The sequence below is a fragment of the Pinus tabuliformis genome, chromosome 7 (assembly GCF_031772625.1).
Source record: "Pinus tabuliformis cultivar Carrire ecotype Pingquan chromosome 7, CPIR1, whole genome shotgun sequence".
In the NCBI taxonomy this organism is placed as follows: domain Eukaryota; kingdom Viridiplantae; phylum Streptophyta; class Pinopsida; order Pinales; family Pinaceae; genus Pinus; species Pinus tabuliformis.
This window is the reverse complement of record NC_142293.1, coordinates 229,129,989-229,152,170: the sequence shown is the minus strand read 5'-3', so window position 1 is coordinate 229,152,170 and position 22,182 is coordinate 229,129,989.

Here is a 22,182-nt window from a genome sequence, read left to right as displayed (position 1 = left end):
TAAATAGTACATGTTTACAAGAATACTCTCTGCGTAGAGTAAACAAAACTTTGAGTTTATTAATCAACACTTTTTGAAGGACTAACTCCCTGCGTGGAGAACATATTTTGTTATTAATCTTTGACAATCACACAACCTACTAAATCATGCATATGCTCATAGCATCTACAGCATGTAATTTTCCTATCTTAATGAAATTACGATTTTTCCAAGGGGAAAAAAAAATCAACGTCTAGCCATATATATATATATATATATATCAATGAAATAAATCAACATCTCGGGCTAGAGTGAAATTGTTGTATCAACAATATACTTAATTAAGAGTTACAAGGCACAAAGCTAACACAATTCATTACAATAATGTTCATCATGTCACTAAGAGGGATTTAAACCTAGGTAGGGAAGATAATAGGCATTTTTCCCAACCAACCGCAATTGACAATCATTATATCAACGTCCCGGGCTAGAGTGAAATTGGTGTATCAACAATATACTTACTTAAGAGTTCACAAGGCACAAAGCTAATACAAGTCATTACAATAATGTTCACCGTGTCACTAAGAGGGATTTAAACCTAGGTAGGGAAGATAATAGGCATTTTTCCCAACCAACCACAATTAACAATCATTATATATATATATATATATATAGATATATATATATACATATATATATATATATATATATATATATATATATATATATATATATATATATATATATATATATATATATATATATATCATATTGTATAAGATATGATTATGACAAATTTATAAGATGTATAAACATATTAAATTAATAATTTTATCTCATAGTAATTTATAATTTTACCATTTCATTTTTATATTAATAGTAATCAATAAAACTAATTTTGGATATTATTATAATAAGAAAAGTCAACAAGGACACTTTCTCATGTGGATTTTAGTTAGCCTTAGCAGAAGTCAAACCCACCTCAGCGCCATCATGGAAGAAAGGAACAAGAGCCCAAGGACCAGAGGATTATGGTTGACTAGCTGAATTCAAATATGAAGATGTGACCTTTGCGAAAAAATAGTAAAATGCTTGGGAATTTCTTTTGATAATCTATGTCTAATATTTTTTCTTCACTTTCTGGTTCACGGATAACCGGGTCAATGGGTAGCTGCTACATCCAGGGTTGTTCAACACTGAGTGGACGCACCCGAAGGCATCAACACCCCTCGGCCTATTTACTGACCTAACCCCAAGAGCTTTCGGGATTCAACCCTGTGACCTCCCATTGGCAAGGCACTTGATTTGACTGATTGAGCTAACTCTTGGGGCTTCTATGTCTAATATTATGTAAATATGTTTTGTTTTTAGGAATCTTTTACCGATTCTATAGTAGCCATATTTTTAGAGCAATAGGCAAGCAATGCTATAAACATTGGCTCTCCATTTTGTGGTTAGTAGAAGGTATCCTTGTTTTGTGGATAGTAGAATGTAGTCTTTTTGGAACTAGATGTTGAATGTACAGGTTCTAGCCTATAAACTAGCATTTCTAATGGAAATCAATAACTATTTCTTTAAATAAATAATCTAAGGGGAGCAACTCAATTGGCAATCGTCATCTTATGAAGTACTATGTAAAACATGAGATTCAAAATTCAAATCCTCCATTTGTCAAGTGAACCAAAAACAAAAAATAAAAGAAAATTAAAAATAAAAATAAAAATAATATAATTACTCCAAAGGTTTGCTTTTAAGGAGAGGTTCCTCTTGAGCCCGTCATCATCTATTCACAGCCTATGAGTGAGTGCAACATGTTCGATCCATGTCATTTTTGTGATAGAAACAATAAATGGTTCTATCTTAAGCTTCGTGGGGTGATTTTAATATGTTTGCTACTCCTAGGATTGGTCATTTATAACTAGTTCTTTCCCAGACAAAGTAATTGGTGGTCATCTCTACAGATGAGTGCACATATCTATCTCTAGGTTGATCCCCTGCTAGGTGATCTTTTAGAAGCTCACAAAAGTTGCAATTATGTTTTCAATTTCTATGAATCGATGGAATATTAAGGCTCTGGATCAATCCCTTGCTAGATGATCTCCCTAAAGCTCACAAAAGGCAATAGCTCTAGAATGTCGAGATTATTAGGTTTTGTAGTCGACCCTTCTCCTCCTTATTGGAATTCACAACATGTTGTGATGGATATGGGCCTCGAGGGAAATTATTCACTTTAATTATTCGATTTGGGAAATGGTTTTTATTTTGGGGTTTAATTCATATGGGGAATTGATCATTGGCTTGGATGTTGTTTGGGTACTAACAACAAAGGCAATTTATTTTTTTGTTTTTTTAAAATAGGGCTTCACTAAAGCTATAATAAATGAACGCTTCTTAATTTGATCGTGAGGATTCTGCCTCTAAACAATTTTCAATTGGGTTCAACCAAGATGTTGTAATGTGTGAATGGTTTTTTTTAAGGTTTAGTTGATTGTACTAATTATATGGATGAAATTTGATTGAGGCTAAATCGAGGGAAATGATTTTTTATTTTTGGGTTGATTCATTATTGGAATTAAGTCTTGGGTTCTATTTTGACTATGGAATGCTTAGTAAATTATATGAAGGTATATGGGTTTAAAAAATCATTTCTATTTGGTTTAGTAATTTGGCAAGTCCATAAAAAAGTAAGGTAAATGTGAGTACAAGATTTCATGTTAAAATTATGAGGATGTTAATCAGTGGCCCGAGGCCATGAGGGCCCACCTAGATGATGAGAACCTACCTAGGTGATTATAGTGATAGAAGTTGGAATCAACCACATGTCAACCAAGTACTAGTTGCCAATTCCCCTACAAAAAAGAATAAAAAGTGCTTGATTTTTTATTAACTTTCATATGAGGTTAATTTATCTTGGGAATTAACTTGTGAACTAGATTTTGCCCATTAGATGATTTGTGAATTATATGAATTTTCATTGGGGTTATTTGATAACAATAATTTTAAGTTAACTTTTCATTTGTGAGGTTAACTCATTATGAAAATTAATTTATGGATGGGCTTTTGATCATCGAATGATGTGTTAATTAAAGGAATTTTCATTCGATTTTGGTTGAGGAAAATGATTTTTCATTCAAGGTTGATTCATTATGAGAATTGAATCATGGGTAGGATTTTTATTATGGGACGCTTAGTAAATTATATGAAGATATATGGGTTTAAAGAATCATATCCATTTGGGTTTAGTAAAATATGTGCTTTTTTATTAACTTTCGCATGGGATTGATTCATTATGGGGTGAATTGTGAATAATAAGAATTTTCATTGGGATTAGTTGATAACAATGATTTTAAGTTGATTTTCCATTTGTGAGGCTCACTCATTTGAGGAATTAACTTGCGGGTTGGCTTTTTTATCATCGAATGATTTGCTAATTAAAGGAATTTTCATTAGGTTTTGGTGGATAGTGTGGTTTTAAATCAACTTTAGTATGTTGATTCATATCAGAAATCAACTTTTGGTGTGGGTTTTGATTATGGGATGGTTTTTTATCACCATAGAGGTAATGTAAATACTAAACTTGCAATGCCATGATGTTGCAGAAAGGGGGTCATATCTAAAAAGACCAGGAGGATAGGTGTTTGCAGTTTTGGCATAAGCTTATGAGTTAACAATCTTCGTAGAAGGAATATTGTATGTTGTCCGTGCCCTTTTGTGTAATTTGTTTGACCAAGAAAGGTTGATATCATGATTAGTCAAATTTTGATGGTTGATTGCACAACTCAATTTCAATTTGGTACTCTCCCGGTACTACTTCTTAAAGGACAAAAACATCTAGGTTCCAATTCTCCCAGTAATATTTACTTTAAAAGTTCAACATTTGTTTGGATCACACGAGATAACATGAACTTTGTGAATGTCCTAACATAATCTTGATTTCATGAAAAAATAACTTTTAACCAACTCTCTATAAACATGTTGTTTGTACAAAGTTACTAAGCTAGATACAATTGTAAACCAAGATAATTTTTCTTCACCTATTTCGAAGCTAGAATGTCACGCTTTGGTAAAACAATCATGTTTAGACAAAGTTACTAAGCTAGATACAATTGTAAACCAAGATAATTTTTCTTCACCTCTTTCGAAGCTAGAATGTCACGCTTTGGTAAAACAATGTTTTGTTACTCTTTATTTAAGGCCCTCTTAGGTGTGACTCCAAATGAGCAATCTTACAACAAGTGCAAATATTTCCATTTCAAGAGTTGTAGTGTTATTTTATATAGATAGTATATTTTCCATTTTATTAATGTATAAACTTATGTATTTATTAAAATCTTCACTAAATCGCGTCCACTTTAATAAAACTTGGATGAATCAAGTGTAAGCAATGGATAAATCCTACTTTTTTCTTTGGCATTAAGGATATATATACTCAAAAATAATATGAGTAAGCTGGATCTAAACCACATTCTAAGGGATATTTACCCATTTTAAATGGTGGAAACGTGAACACTTGTCTCATTGGTGTATTCTGGGATGGATCAATAACCTTGTAACATCCTTGGGTTAAAGTTACATGTAATAAAGGATAATAAAGGAAAAATAAATCCAAGGTCATAGGACACATATTCTAAGTTGAATGTTGGGCAAGCACTATAGTGGACATCACTTGTGGTTTATTATGGCTATGGAAATTGGCAAAGGCATTGGTAAAGGAAAAGAGGCATTAATTGGCATTTAATTATGAGAAATAAAGGAAAATGGGAGAAAAGGAAGGTGAAGAGACCAAAATTTGCATGCACGGGAAATTAGAGGGAAAATTAAGGAAAAGGAAGAAAAATGAGACATCAATGATAAAAAGGCACCTGAGAATTATTTGACAACTTTTGCCCATATTTTGAGCAAGTGTAGCAAAGGAAAGAGAACAAGCACTTGGACAAGCAAGCAAAGGAAGTGTTAGGTTCCTATACCAATAGGAGTCATAATTTTGAATGACTAAGGTTAAGCCTTGTAATATTGTACATACCTTTGCTTTCTGCAAATGTTTTCCATATTATTTAAAAATTAAAAAATGTAAAGAGGGTATATCCTAAAAGAAATATCAAAGGACAAAAAGAAAAAGAGAAGGTCAAAAAATGAAAATATATGAACCCCAAAAAAACAAAAAGAGACTGTGAAAGTGTGAAAGTCGAAATGCCACTACTATTTACTTTTATGCATAATAATGATTGTGTGCAGCTTGTTATTCATGCCACAATCCATGGTAATCAAATTGTTTAATCTTGGTTACTTCATGCTTTGAATTTTATGTTTATAGTTAGAGAATAAAATCTTACCAAACAATTTAATCTTGGAAAATCATTAGGTAGGTAGAGAGAATAAAAGGAGCTCATCAGTTTAATCTGAGCCCTTGGATGATATAAGGTTACAAATAGAAAGATTACTTTCCAAAAATAAAAATAGTTAACAAGGGTTTGCTAGTCTAAATGCACCCAAATAAAATGAAGAAAATATGGTAAGGTAAGTAAATGGGTAAGTAGAAGAAAGGTCGTTGAAGTATAAAGTTGGTTGGATCAAAACACATGCACCATGCTTAGACACATATTTCTATATGTATGATCAACTATAGAAGAAAAAACAAAGGTTTGCAGGTTAAATGTGATTAACTCCCCCTCATTCATTTTTCCCCTTACTCACTAATTTCCTATCCACAAGTATGTTCTAAACACTTTAAATCCTTCAAGTCAAAGAGGCTCAGAGCATTTCTCTGACTTTTGGTGGGACCGGACCCTCGGCTTAATGACTTATGGACATCAAGTATTGGAATCCCCTTCATGAAATTCATATACCCCTCATTACCCTAATAAAACCCCTTTTCCTAAGGATAAACTTCATTTACCTAGGAAAAATGAAAACCCCCATGTAAGTCCCTTTTCATTCTAAAAACCCACAAAAAACATTTTAACCTAAGTATAAAGCATATGCACAAACATTACCTTTTTACTTAGGGGTATCCACTCCGCCCATCATATTTCATATTAATTTTTAATTTAATTATATAAATCCCAAAATACCTTTTCCCGTATATTAAATAAAACCCTTATATAAATATCCCAACCCTTAGTTTAATTATAAACTATACCATTTACCCCATATCCCGCCAAAACCAATTGATCTCGTCATTAAGCCCTACCCGATCATTTTAACCCATCATTAACCGATAATTAATCCCATACCGCCAAATTTTAAAGCCCTGGGCCCCCCTAAACTCTCGTTCATTTCCTCCACGCAAGTTTTCCACCCGACTACCATTCGATTAATTGCGCCCTCATCCGATGGTCCACAGCCCTATCAGCCGCGCCCGATGGCCGATCGTTACCCACCCGATGAAGTGGTTTTCCTCGGCTCCCCAACTGCTACGTGTCAATCGCTGGAGTAGATCGGGTGACCCCTCCCAAATACCACCCGACCCTCATAAGCTATGCGATGGCTTGGGAAAACCAACTCCCTGCCAACTCGATAACCGCTCACTGTTCATTTGAAATCACCCACCAAAAAGTGATTGTTGCCAATAAAAAGGCCCAAGAAGCCCTTTTCCGTCTTTTTTCGCTCGAGCTCTTTGAAAACCTTTGCAAACCAGAGTTATACCCGCCACCTTGAAGGCCACGAATTGACCTCAATTTCACCCTCAAAGAAGCTACAAAGACCACATTCAAAGCTATCAGAGCTCCTTCAACCTGTCGAAGTTGCCCAGAAAACCAATTCCACGCTTTCACCTAAACTCCAGGTATTTAGAGAAAGACCACCAAACACCCCTTCCAGTTCAAAATATTCAGTCTTTAAAGCATTATAATTAAGTTTAATTGGAATCACTTCACCTAGCTAAAAATCCCTGGAGCCCTTGTGAAAACTTCTAGATTTACCACATACCTTCTAGTATAAACCCCCAAAGCCTAATTTAAATCCACAAGAACTGAATTATGGCTGCTTTTGTCGCCATGGATGTCCAACCCATCACAACTCCCCTTCTGGACATAGACCACCTTCCCCTGGCAGACAGGGACTTTCAAATCAAAGAGATGGCAAAAGAACAGGCCAGTACATCATCAATAAAGGCATTGCCAACAGGCAAGGTTCTTTACCAAATGTTTGAAAACTTGCTTTTCCTCCAACATGAGGTAAAACACTTATTCATCACTAAGCCTACTTTTTCTAAGTACACCGAGGCAAATGAAATATATAGAAGGATGTTGAAAATCAAATTACCTGATGCTGAATGGTGGGAAAAATTGACTAATTTACTGTAAGAAAATGCAATAAAAAGGTAAAAGAAAAATAGCCAGGTGAAAGGATCAAGACAAGTCAGCAGGGTCAAAGAGAATCAGATGAAAGACTAAAAGTGACTAAAGCCTCCAGCGTGAAAGTTCAAACAGCAAAGAGCATTAAGGGCTAAAACCAAACCATAAAGACCAGCAGCACCACAATAAATGGGACAGCATGAAAGCAGTTCAATAGTTGTCTCTATCTTCTTGCAAGAAGATATTTTTATTTCCTAGATTAAATCTCAAGTTAGTTTGAGATATTTTGTAATAATTTTTGTATAAATACTTCACAATTCAAAGTATGTAGGGTGGATTCTTAGACATTTCTATAGACTTCTTGATCAAAAGACTGTAAAGCTATTGTATCACTGACTGAGCCAGCAAGCTGGATTGATGAATAAAGACAAGATATTTCACAGGATTCATGTGTTGAGCGAAGTGCAGACAAGTATTTTCTCATGTTGTTGTTATCTTTCTTAAATTTTTTCCACAATCTTTAATGTATTTCTCAATCTGAATCCTATAACTGGAACAATATCTCATAATTTGTTTAATTACACTCTGTTTTAACAATTATGCATTTAAATGTTTTCAACTGATATCTAAGTTAAGGAATTCTTAACTGATCCTTAGTTTAGGTTGTTTCTTACTAATCCATATCAAAGGATTCTTAATTGCCCTTTGTTTCGATTACCCTCTATTCCTCATTTAAATCTTGGTCTTAGAATTCTTAATTGCTCTCTCACCCTGATTAAAACCATTTCACCCTCCTGTTCTAAAGACCTGCACTTTACTCTACTAGCTTGCCCTTTGAACATTCCCTTTAGTGAGTTGATCCAGTTCTGCTGCCCTTCTATTGACTCCATAGCCCAATGGTCTGAAGACATCATTCTATCCATCTATTTCAAGGATTCCACCATCCAATCTTCAATACAAATCAAACCCCCCCCCTGAACATTCATAACTAGCCTGAAATCCCAGCAAACAAAGCTAAATCATATAGAGAGAGCCCTCTCTGAGCCATAGGTTGGCTAGAGCCTATGCTCCAAAGTTGGCTTGTGGTTACCTCGATCATTTTCTTTCTTATAATAACTTCTAGAGAAAATTCTGAGTGATAACATAGTGGCGACCATACTGGGGATAATTTTAAAGAACAATTTCACCAAGATAAAATAGTGGCGACCATACTGGGGATAATTTTAAAGAACAATTTCGCCAAGATAACATAGTGGCGACCATACTAGGGAAAGTGAATCCTCAGTCCTAATAAAGCTTTAAGAAAATTCTATATCTACATTTTGAGCCTTTTAAAGTCGTTTGTTAGAAGTTATTTTGAAAATTCTCACAAAAACAATTTAAAAAATTGAAATTTTGGCTTCTAGGAAGATTCATTTTACTAGGGCTAATCCAGACCCGAACCCTGCCCCAGTAGTTGATAATCCCAACCTAATTTCAAGAAAATATAAAAAAGAAGAAAGTTTAGTTAGCCAAATACCATTAGTTAAAGCTAATTCATGTCCTGATGAGTGGTTATTTTTAGAAGAACTTCCCATTAATGTGCCATTTGAACATTCATTATTTAGAACAAAATCAGAAAATGCAATCAATGAAACTGTTGTAGATCCTGATTTTATTGCAAACCTTGAAGTTCAACAGGCCAACAAATCAATTGATGAATACATTCTGAAATCTCCACAATCATCCATTAATATTGCCACTACCCCTGAGCTTTCTGAACAATTGTCCATTACTTTGAGTTCACCATTGTTCCCTTCAACTTCAACAATAATACCTTCTGAGGTCCATTCTTCACCACCATTTGTACCTTCACTCCCTCACCAACCTATCATTACTCATTCACCATCTACCACTCCTAGTTCTTCATCTACTGTTGCATCATCTCCCAGTACCTCAACACCACATCTCAGCCCCTCCCAACTTACAGCAATGGCAAACAGATATGCTCCTCTCATTTTACCAGCCCAACTTCATGCTATGCCTGCATATTATCAGAGTAAGATTTTCCTGTATGATGCTACTGGTCAGTACACTGCCTAGCAGCATGTAAACAAGATGTCTGACTTTTTTGAATTACACGAAATAGATGAAGCAGATATCCAGATGAGACTCTTTGCCCAAACTTTGACTGGTGATGTCAAGAAGTGGTTTAAAGCCTTTCCTACCAACCACATTGCAGACCTAGAAAATTTCCAAAGGTTATTTATTGAGAGGTGGGAAAAGAAAAAGAATCCCTTACAAATCCTTTCATAATATGAGAATATTAGAAGAGGACCTAATTAAACTATTCAAGATTACTGCACTAGATTCAATAACATATATAACACAATCCCAGTTAATCGTAGACCCCCACCTGACTTAGAGTTAACAAAGTTCCCTAATGGTTTTGACATAGATATGGCATACCAACTTAGGGAAAGAAACCCCCAACATTAGAAGAAATGCAAAGTGTAGTTGTTAGTGTAGAAGCTAATTTGTTAGCTAAAAGAGCTAGAGTTAGAAATGAAAGGAGAGGAACTGCCAAGAATGAAGCTTCACCATCTGATATTAAAATAGATAGTTTAGCCAAAGGTATGGAAAGACTAATGGATAGAATAGAGAATATGGAGAGGAAACCTCAATGGGATAACCAACAAGAACCTCCAGTTAGAAACCCAAATTTTAGAAAAAACCAAAACATTGGGAAAAATGGAACGGATCAGAACATCAGGCCTCCTTTTCAAGAAAATTATGTAGAGACATCCTAGCCAGAAGATCCATAACAAGATACACAAATTAACCTAATGGGAATAAATGATGAGGAAACTGTTCTTCTAACCCAAGATGAGCAGGAACTGTATATGCTGCAGCAATTACAAATACAATATAGGGAATCATTTGATTACAAACAAGGATAAGATTCTGCCATCTTTGAACTACATAAAAAATATAATCTAAGAAGCAAAAAGAATGTTGATGTCCTTGACCAAACCAAGAAAATAGTACAAAATCAACCCAAGAAAATAAAAGAGGCCCCTGTTTCAAAAATCCTCCAAATTCTCCCTAGGGAAAACCCAAAACCTTTTGGCCCCGCAATTGTAGACATAACCTCTAATCAACCTTCCGTTGATCCACCATCCACTTCCATTCCACATAAGGAACCAGTGGACAAAGCTCAAAACATCCGATTTGAAAATCCACCTAAGAAGGTCCCCAATAAAGGAAAAGAAGATAAGCCTACTCAAGTCCCTGCTACAAAAATTCAAAACCTTCAAACAGAAAAAGTCTCTTTGCCTTTCAATCTGGGAGCAGAGATAGCAAAGCTAAAGATTTTAGTTCCTTTAATAGAACTAATTAAGAATGAAACTTACAAATCACAGATAAACCATACCTTAAACATTGTTGAAAATCAAGATTCAGTCAATTTGTTTGATGACCAACCAGAACTCATATTTGGCCCAAATGTTAATGGCAAACCATTAGAAGGAGGAGTTCCACCTCTTTACATTAGCCTTAGTATCCATGACGAAATTCTACACAATGCAATGTTGGATTCTGGGGCCTCTCACAACTTAATGCCCAAATCAATGATGGAGAAATTAAACCTAGACATTACAAGGGCTTACAAAGACTTATTCTCATTTGACTCCAGTCAGGTACAATGTCTAGGATTGATCAAAGACCTGTGTGTCACTTTAGTCCAATATCCTGCCAAAAGCATCCTTATGGATATTGTAGTTGTTGAAATCCCACCAAAGTATGGCATGTTGTTATCCAGATCATGGGGAGCCAAACTTCAAGGATCCTTACAACTAGATATGTCATATGCAACAATCTTTGTTTTTGGACAACCTAAGAAACCATACCGTGAAACCTTGATGAAATATATGGTAAGTAGGCAGGGCTGGCCTCAAAAATTTCCCATATACTCCATACACTCAGATATAGATTCTTTTATCTTGTATAATGCTGATCAAACACAACAAAAAATTTTAGACAATACTAATACAAAACCAAAAGACATTGCAGTTTCTACACGAAATGAAACTAACCAGACTACAGAACTGTTCAATGAACAAGATGGTCAAATTGCTATAAATGATGAAAAGTGTGTTGCACCAGACAGTGTAAATATAGATCATGAGATATTATGGCATCTAGAATTTGATGGGTCAATCAATAGGTTAGGAGCAGGAGCAGGAGTGTGGATATATAATTTGGAAAACAATTACTTAGAAGGCCATGCAAATAGATTGAATTTTAAATGTAACAATAATATGGCCGAGTATGAAGCATTAATTTTAGGTCTTAAGTTAGTTAGGAATCTAGAAGCTAAAAGAGTTTCTATCATGGGAGACTTTGAACTAATTATAAAACATATTGATGTTGTATATATGACAAAGGACCCTATGTTAAGTTGTTATAGAGGAACTATCGTAGAAATACTTAACACTTTCCTAGAAACAAAGCTTGAAGTAATCCCTAGAAAACACAACATGCAAGCCCATAGTTTAGCAATGTCAGCCAACACCTACAAATTACCCTTCCAACCTAACCATCAGTATATTGCTGAAGTTAGGCACAGACCTGCAATTCCAGATAATTTGAAGAATTGGCAAATATTTTCTAATGATAAACAGATAAATAACTTTTTAATTTCAGAAGAGGAATTTACCAATAATAATATAGATTCTGATACATCAATAGATCCTGACACTAAGGATGAGATAGAAATAAATGAGATAGAAGGTGATGAAATAGACAGACTCAACCCAACTAAATTTACCAAATTAGATGTAGATAGCTTAGAGAAAATTGAGATTGATGAAATAATCAGTGAAGAAACACAAGTAATTAATCTCAAGGATAATTTCTTACCAAAGAGACTAACCTCTCTGGAAGATTTATTCAATTCAAATGATGTTCCTAGGAAACCTAAAATGGAACCTTCAAGATCTGATGTACAGGAATGTAATATAGGCAACGATGAAAATCCTAAATTGATCAAACTTTTGAAATCATTACCTCCAACTGAAAAAGTGAAATACATTGAGTTGTTGAAAGAATTTCAGGATGTCTTTGCTTGGAGATACGAGGACCTCAAATCCTATGACACCAACATCATCCAGCACACAATTCCTATTAAAGAAAATCAAAATCCTTTCAAATAAAAACTTAGGAGGATTAATCCTGTCTTATTAACCTGCCATTGAAAAAGAAATTCAGAGGATGTATGATGCAAAAATAATTGCACCAATCAGATTTCCTGACTGGGTCTCAAAGTTGGTGCCAACTAGAAAGAAAACTGGTGAGATCAGAGTCTATTTGGATCTCAGAAACCTCAAAAAAGTGTCGCTAAAAGACAATTACCCTCTCCCCAAAATGGACCACACTTTACAGAGAGTAGTTGGATCAACCAGAATCTCATTATTGGATGGGTTTTCTGGTCACAACCAAATCTTGGTTCATCCTGATGACCAACCCAAAACTACCTTTACTACTCCTTTGGGCACATTTATGTATGTGAAAATGCCTTTTGGGCTAATGAATGCAAGAGCCACTTTCCAGAGGGATATGGATATAGCCTTTGCAAAATAAATTTGTGATTTCCTTGTGATATATCTAGATGATATTACTGTATTTTCAAAATCTGACAATCAACATTTGGATCATCTAAGACAAGTTTTTATTAAATGCAAGAAATTTGGAATCTCCTTGAACCCCAAAAAGTCCTTGTTTGGGTTAGAAGAAGGAAATTTGTTAGGTCACATAATTTCAAAAGATGGTATAAGAATAGACCCTGCTAGAATAGAATCCATCTTGCAAATAAGACACCCTAGGAACATTAGAGAGTTACAAGCTTTTTTAGGAAAAGTTAATTTTCTTAGAAGATTCATATCTAATCTAGCAGAATTAATTAGACCACTAAGCAACATGCTGAAAAAGGACTCCACCATAAAATGGACTGTTGAGGCTAAAAAATCCTTTGAAGACATTAAACTAGCCTTGATTAAAACACCTGCGTTAATCAGTCCTAAATTTTACATAGATTTCATCTTGTTTCCTTTGCTTCTGAGCACGTGATTGTTGCAGTTCTATTACAGAAAAATGACCAGGGCTATGAACAACCCATTGCTTTCTTTAGCAAAGCCCTTAGAGATGCCCCCTTGAAATATAATATAATGGAAAAACAAGCATTGGCTTTAGTCAAAGCCATTAAGGACTTTAGGGTATACATCTTATATTCTCATATAGTAGCCTACGTTCGCAATTCAGTAGTTAAAGACATCCTAACTCAGGATGGTCCTGATGGGAAGAGGGGAAAGTCGATTGCTACTATTTTAGAGTATGATATAGAAATAAAACCTACTAAGTTAATCAAGGTCCAAGGTTTAGCCAAGCTCATGGTTGAATCGAACTGTCAGGTCTTGAATATAAACTTTATTACAACAATAGATAACGAAGAGTAGATGGCGACTCCATTAATCAATCAGGCCTTTATTGAATCACCTTGGTATGCTGATATTATTTATGTTTTACTGAATTTACAAGACCCTCCTAAATTATCTAGGACTAAAAGCAGGTTTTTGAAGATGAAATCCTTAAAATTTTGTATATTAGACAATGCTTTGTTTTAGAGAGATCATGAAGGTATTCTTCTCAATTACTTATTCAAAGAAAAATCTGACAATGTTTTGCAAGAATTTCATGCAAGTGATTGTGGAGGACACCTTTACTGGAATACCACTGCAGATAAAATCCTTAGAGCTGGTTTCTATTGGACTACGTTGTTTGCTGATGTCAAAAAAATATGTGACCTCCTGTCACAATGCCAAAAATTTTAGGGGAAGAAAAAGCTCGTACCTTTACTCCTCAAGCCAATCTCTGTAGAAATACCTTTCCAACAATGGGGTTTAGACTTCATTGGTGAAATTCACCCACCCTCATCTGCCCAGCACAAATGGATCCTCACAACCACAGACTACTTCACAAAATGAATAGAGGCCATAACTTCAAGGCAAGCCATAAACAATGTTATCATAACCTTCCTTGAAACAAATATTCTATCAAGATTTGGATGTCCAACTAAGCTCATTACTGATAATGCGACAACCTTTAAATCCAAAAGAATGATAGGTTTCTACAATAAATACCATATCACCCTTCGCCATTCCACAACCTATTACCCTTAAGGTAATGGACTGGCAGAATCCTCAAACAAAAGCCTGGTAAACATCATCAAGAAGTTACTAGAGGACAATAAGAAAACTTGGAATAAAAAGCTAGTCAATGCCTTATGGGCAGACAGATTGACTACTAAGAAATCAATTGGTACTTCTCCCTATCAACTAGTTTATGGGATGGAAGTTGTCTTTCCATCCTCTTTGGGAGTACCAATAATTAAAATTCTTCAAGAATTGCAGGTTGAACCAAATAGTATCCAAAGAAGAATCAACCAAACTATTCATCTACAATAAACTAGAGAAGAGGTCTATGTCAGGTCTCAAGTTGTGCAGGAAAATATTAAAAAGATTTTTGATAGAAGAACCAAGGCTGAAGATTTCTACGTTGGTAACAAAGTGCTTAAGTGGGATTCAAGGAGGGAAGACAAAGGCAAACATGGGAAATTTGATTTCCTATGGAAAGGTTCCTATGTCATTTATGCTTACAGAGGAAATAATGTTTTCTTCTTGAGAGAAATTAATGGTATAGATACAGAAGGTGGGCCAATGAATGGTCGAATGCTAAAACATTACTTTGAACCAAGTTACTAATTTGCATTTCCCATTTGTTCATACTTTATTTAAAAAGTCTACTTTGGATTGGATGGTGATCTTTGAAGTTTAAGCCAGAGAGAAGGCCCTAAGCTTTAAAATATTTACTTTCATAAGTATCAATAACGCAAATTCATAGAAGGACATTTTGCAAGGTAACATCAACAACAATTCAAAGGCTACTGATCTTCATTAGTTATTGACATATTTTCAGAAGATTCCATCCCCAAGTGGAGCCACTGTTAGGTCCCTATACCAATAGGAGTCATAATTTTGAATGACTAAGGTTAAGCCTTGTAATATTGTACATACCTTTGCTTTCTGCAAATGTTTTCCATACTATTTAAAAAATTAAAAAATGTAAAGAGGGTATGTCCTAAAAGAAATATCAAAGGGCAAAAAGAAAAAGATAAGGTCAAAAAATGAAAATATATGAACCCAAAAAAAAAACAAAAAGAGACCATGAAAGTGTGCAAGTCTAAATGCCACTACTATTTACCTTTATGCATAATAATGATTGTGTGTAGCTTGTTATTCATTCCACAATCCATGGTAATTAAACTGTCTAATCTTGGTTACTTCATGCTTTGAATATTATGTTTATAGTTAGAGAATAAAATCTGACCAAACAATTTAATCTTGGCAGATCATTAGATAGGTAGAGAGAATAAAAGGAGCTCATCAGTTTAATCTGAGCCCTTGGATGATATAAGGTTAGAATTAGATAGATTACTTTCCTAAAATAAAAATGGTTGACAAGGGTTTGCTAGTCTAAATGCACCCAAATAAAACAAAGAAAAGATGGTAGGGTAAGTAAATGGGTAAGTAGAAGAAAGGTCGTTGAAGTATAAAGTTAGTTGGATCAAAACAAATGCATCATGCTTAGACACACATTTCTATATGTATGATCAACTATGGAAGCAAAAACAAAATTTTGCAAGTTAAATGTGATTAACTTCTCCTCATTCATTTTTCCCCTTACTCACTAATTTCCTATCCACAAGTATGTTCTAAACACTTTAAATCCTTCAAGTCAAAGAGGCTCAGAGCATTTATCTGACTTTTGGTGGAACCAGGCCCTCGGCTAATGACTTATGGACATCAAGTATTGGAATCCCCTTCATGAAATTCATTTCCCCCTCATTACCTTGATAAAACCCCTTTTCCTAAGGATAAACTTCATTTACCTAGGAAAAGTGAAAACCCCCATGTAAGTCCCTTTTCATTTGGAAATCCCACAAAAAACATTTTATCCTAAGTATAAAGCATATGCACAAACATTACCTTTTTACTTAGGGGTATATCCACTCTGCCCATCATATTTCATATTAATTTTTAATTTAATTATATAAATCCCAAAATACCTTTTCCTGTATATTAAATAAAACCCTTATATAAATATCCCAACCCTTAGTTTAATTATAAAGTATACCATTTACCCCATATCCCGACAAAACCAATTAATCTCGTCATTAAGCCCCGCCCGATCATTTTAACCCATCATTAACCAATAATTAATCCCATACCACCAAAGTTTAAAGCCCTGGCCCCCCCAAACTCTCGTTCATTTCCTCCACGCAAGTTTGTCACCCGACTACTGTTCGATTAACCGCGCCCTCATCCGATGGTCCACAGCCACATCAGCCGCGCCTGATGGCCGTCATTACGCACTTAAAGTGGTTTTCCCTGGCTCCCCGACTGCTATGTCTCAATCGCAGGAGTAGATCGGGTCCCCCCTCCCAAATACTGTCCGACCCTCATAAGCAGTGCGATGGCTTGGGAAAAACACCTCCCTGCCAACCCGATAACCACCCACTATTCATTTGAAATCACCCACCAAAAAGTGACCATTGCCAATAAAAAGGGCCGAGAAGCCCTTTTCCGTCTTTTTTCGCTCAAGCTCTTTGAAAACCTCTACAAACCAGAGTTATACCCGCCACCCTGAAGACCACCAATTGACCTCAATTTCACCCTCAAAGAAGCTGCAGAGACCACATTCAAAGCTATCAGAGCCCCTTCAACCTGCCGAAGTCGCCCAGAACACCAATTCCACGCTTTCACCTAAACTCCAGGTATTTAGAGACAGACCACCAAACACCCCTTCCAGTTCAAAATATTCAGTCTTTAAAGCATTATAAGTAAGTAAGTTTAATTGGAATCACTTCACCTGGCTAAAAATCCCTGGAACCCTCATGAAAACTTCTAGATTTACCGTAGACCTTCTAGTATAAACCCCCAAAGCCTAATTTAAATCCACAAGAACTGAATTATGGTTGCCCCTATCGCCATGGATGTCCGACCCATCACAACTCCCCATCTGGACCTAGACCACCTTCCCCTGGCAGACAGGGACTCTCAAATCAGAGAGCTAGCTAAAGAACAGGCCAATACATCATTAATAAATGTGTTGCCAACAGAAAAGGTTCTTTACCAAATGTTTGAAAACTTGTTTTTCCTCCAACATGAGGTAAAACACTTATTCATCACTAAGCCTACTTTTGCTAAGTACACTGAGGCGAATGAAATATATAGAAGGATGTTGAAAATCAAATTACCTGATGCTAAATGGTGGGAAAAATTGACTAATTTACTGTAAGAAAATGCAGTAAAAAGGTAAAAGCAAAACAACCAGGTGAAAGGATCAAGACAGGTCAATAGGGTCAAAGAGTATCAGTGTCAAATACTATCAGATGAAAGCCTAAAACTGACTAAAGCCTCTAGCGTGAAAGTTCAAACAGCAAAGAGCATTAAGGGCTAAAAACAAACCATAAAGACCAGTAGCACCACAATAAATGGGACAGCATGAAAGTAGTTCAATAGTTGTCTATATCTCTTTGCAAGAAGATATTTTTATTTCCTAGATTAAATCTCAAGTTAGTTTGAGATATTTTGTAATAATTTTTGTATAAATACTTCACAATTCAAAGTGTGTAGGGTGGATTCTTAAACATTTCTATAGACTTCTTGATCAAAAGACTATAAAGATAGTGTATCACTGACTGAGCCAGCAAGCTGGATTGATGAATAAAGACAAGATATTTCACAGGATTCATGTGTTGAGCGAAGTGCAGACAAGTATTTTCTCATGTTGTTGTTATATTTTTTAAAGTTTTTCCACAATCTTTAATGTATTTCTCAATCTGAATGCTATAATTGGAACAATATCTCAGAATTTGTTTAATTACACTTTGTTTTAACGGTTATGCATTTAAATGTTTTCAACTGATATCTAAGTTAAGGAATTCTTAATTGCTCCTTAGTTTAGGTTTTTTCTTTCTAATCCATATCAAAGGATTCTTAATTGCTCTTTGTTTCTGTTAAGATATGGTATGTTCTATGCTTATAATTGTTTACTTCTTTTCCTTATTATATTCCACAGATTAGCAATCATATGTACAACATAAAGTAAAGTGCAGATACAACATTAAACGGTCGACATAAAACAAGCCAAGACAAGAGACACAAGATGTGGTGGCTAGCTAGGGACAAACCCCACAATGTGTGGGGAAACCCTTTGATCAAATCTTCTTTTATATTCAATAAATCAGCAGAGAGAAATAGTACAATAAATCTGATTCATATCAGCAATAGCAAACCCAAGATCAGCAGCATCAGCATTAGCGGCTTCATCATCAAACTAGGGCAGACGATATCTTACAAACTGACCGTCGGATCGGCTTGATTCCACCACCAAAAGTTGTGGCTTCCAGAGGAGTTTCAGATGAACCTACAACGCAATTCAGATGAGGAGATATTATAGTCCACGCATGTCAAACTTTACTTCTGCAGTTGCAGCTTCAGTTTCAGCAGCTTTTGGCTTCAAACTAGGGCAGTCAATATCTTGCAAACCGTCTGTCGGATTGACTTGATTCCACCACCAGAATTTGCAGCTTTCAGAGGAGGTTCAGATGAACCTACAGCATAGTTTAGATGAGGAGATCTTCTAGTCCATGTAGGTCAATCTTTACTTCTGCAGTTGCAGCTTCAGTTTCAGCAACTTTTGCTTCACATGTGTGAGGGAGAGACCCTTTTCTGCGCAGTAGAGAAGAGACTCTTTTCTAAGCAGTAGAGAGAGAGAGATGTGATGAGATGAATGAGTCCAAATGAGGAAAATTCCTCCTGTATTTATACACAACGTTGGTGTTTGAATAGATGCGACTGTTGGGCTTCTGAGCCTACATGAGTTGTAGGTCAGCTTGATAATAATTCCATAATCAAAATAAATTCATGTCTCCATGAATACTTATCAGAATCGGATGATTTGTATATCAATCCTACACCTCTCAATGAGAGGAATCTAATAAAAATATTATCAGCCATGAATAAGATGACCCACATGAAGTTTTTCCCTAGTTGCCAATTTTCACACTCCCTCTCAACTAGGGAGAACTTCATCTGCAATCTGTCTATCGATCGTTACTATTCATCCATCAAATGCACTACCCTGTACATCCTGGCCCTTGCCTTGCTCTTCTCTATTCTGCCTGTTCTTCTTTGTCTTGTTCTACCATGTACTGATCTGTACAGCTCTGCTCTATTATGCGCTACTCTGCTTTGTTCTATTCTAATCTGCTTTTGTCTGAATTATGAAGAAGAAGAAATGATCGAGGATGTCTCATACTGACTCAAAGTCAGTCTCAGAGAATATACCACTGGTCCCAGACCAGTCTCAACCAACCCGAAGTCAGCGTCATAGTGAGTACAACTCCATTGGTTCTAGACCAATATCATCCTCCACTAACTCAAAGTCAGTCTCAGAGTGTGTACCACTGGTCCCAGACCAGTCTCAACCGACCTGAAGTCAGCTTCATAGTAAGTACCACTCCTACCACTGGTCCCAGACCAGTCTCAACCAACCTGAATTCAGCGTCATAGTATGTACCACTCTCACTAGTCCCAGACCAGTACTGCATTGACACGAAGTCAGTCTCAGAGTATGTACCACTGGTCCCAGACCAGTCTCAACCGACCCGAAGTCAGTTTCGTAGTATGGTACAACTCCTAACACTAGTCCCAGACCAGTATCATTGATCCCAGATCGATGGAGGTCATCCTAGCATAGGGAGTACGGTAGATACAATGATGCATCCATCGATACTACTATGGTCCCTAACTTCATTTCCCTACTCATTGATCAGATGAGAGGTACTTCCCATGAGTCCCAGACTGCATGGGTAGGATGCCTCGATGGGAGAACTAATCAATCATGTCCTCACAGGAGAACACATCAATCCTACTACAAACACCATGGAGAACACATCAATCCAGGCCTCACAGGAGAACACATCAATCCTGCTACAATCGCCATGGAGAACACATCAATCCATGCTGCCATGGAGAACACATCAATCCATGCCTCACAGGAGAACACATCAATCATGCTACAATCGCCATGGAGAACACATCAATCCAGGCCTCACAGGAGAACACATAAATCCTGCTATAATCACCATGGAGAACACATCAATCTAGGCCTCACAGGAGAACACATAAATCCTGCTACAATCGCCATGGAGAACAAATCAATCCAGGCCTCACAGTAGAACTAATCATCCTGCTACATAAGAGAGCGAATCATCCTGTTCCACAAGAGAGCGAATCATCTTGTCCCACAAGAGAGCGAATCATCTTGTTCCAGTGCGCACCACCAGGGGAGGGCGAGTCACCCTGTGGTCGTATGTTGCTCCAGTAAGAACCGCAAGCCCTCAGAGCTCCTAGAGCAATGTATGCAACATGCAGGACCCTCGTACAAGGGTTTCTTGACGACTCCAAGTTGTTTGGGAAAATCACAGATTAGATCTTTCCTTGAGACTTTGACAAGGTGTATAGACCTGTAAATGCGATGAAGCATCCTTGCTCATCGACTTACCATATCCCAGATGATGTCTATCTACTGGAGCAATCGACGAATACAGGATTCCTCAATAATCGAATCCCACCTCTGGTTGTTACAGAAAATCACAGTGGTATGTGTTCAAACAGCTCACTGAAGAGCTTCCCCAACCAGGCAGCTTCAAACGAGATCATACTCGTAGATATGTATCCGCTTTCGGCGATGCTTATGGCAACCGACTTCTGCTTCCTGCTCATTCATTATATCAAAGTAGAATCCAAAGAGAAAAAGCACTAAAAAGTGCTCCAGTGATCCTCCACACTACCTGCCTAATCAGCATTCAAATAATCATGCAGTTTCATATTTCCAGAAGTATATCCCAATCCATGAGAGATTGTGTCCTGAAGACATCTCAGAAGATTCTTGACACCAGTCTCGTGAGGCTCAACCAAATATGAGCTCACAATGCTAACTGCAAAACATATGTTCGGACGAAGGTTCACCAAGAACATCAATGCAAATGAGTTTTTGAGACTCAGAGGCATTTCCCAAATCTGGTTTGACATCACTACCATATAACTTCTGAAAGTTAAGATCCTTGAGGTAGTCACAGGCTTGCAGTCCATCATACCAAATATTTTCATAATCTTCACCACATATTTTCCTTGAGATATGAAAATTTCCCTTGGCTTCTGCCACACTTCAAGTCCTAGGAAATAGTGCATCGGTCCTAGGTCCTTCATTTCAAATTCAGAAGCCAACTGCCTCTTACATTTGTGAATGAGAGGGTATGCACCTATTAGAAAGAGGTTATCCACATACAACACCAGTATGAGAGGCTTGTCATCTTCAACCTTAAAGTAAAGGTTAGGATCGACTTCACTCCTAGTGAATCCCAGCTTCATCAAGTAGCTATCGATCCTCTCATACCATGCTCGGGGTGCTTGCTTCAGCCCATAGAGAGCCTTCTTCAACCTGCATACATGAGATTTTCAATCATAAATCTCAAATCCTTCGGGTTGCTCCACATAGACCTCTTCTTTGATCGAACAATGCAAGAATGTGGTCTTGACATCCATCTAATGTAGGTTCCATCCTTGTGAAGCCACAAGGGCTATGATCAAGTGGATGGTCATATATCTGGAAACAGGTGCAAATATCACATCATAGTCTATACCTTCCTCCTGGGAGAAATCACGAGCAACAAAACAAGCCTTATACTATTTCGTACTTCCATCTGCTGCAGCTTTATCTTGTAAAGCCATTTTGAAGTAACAAT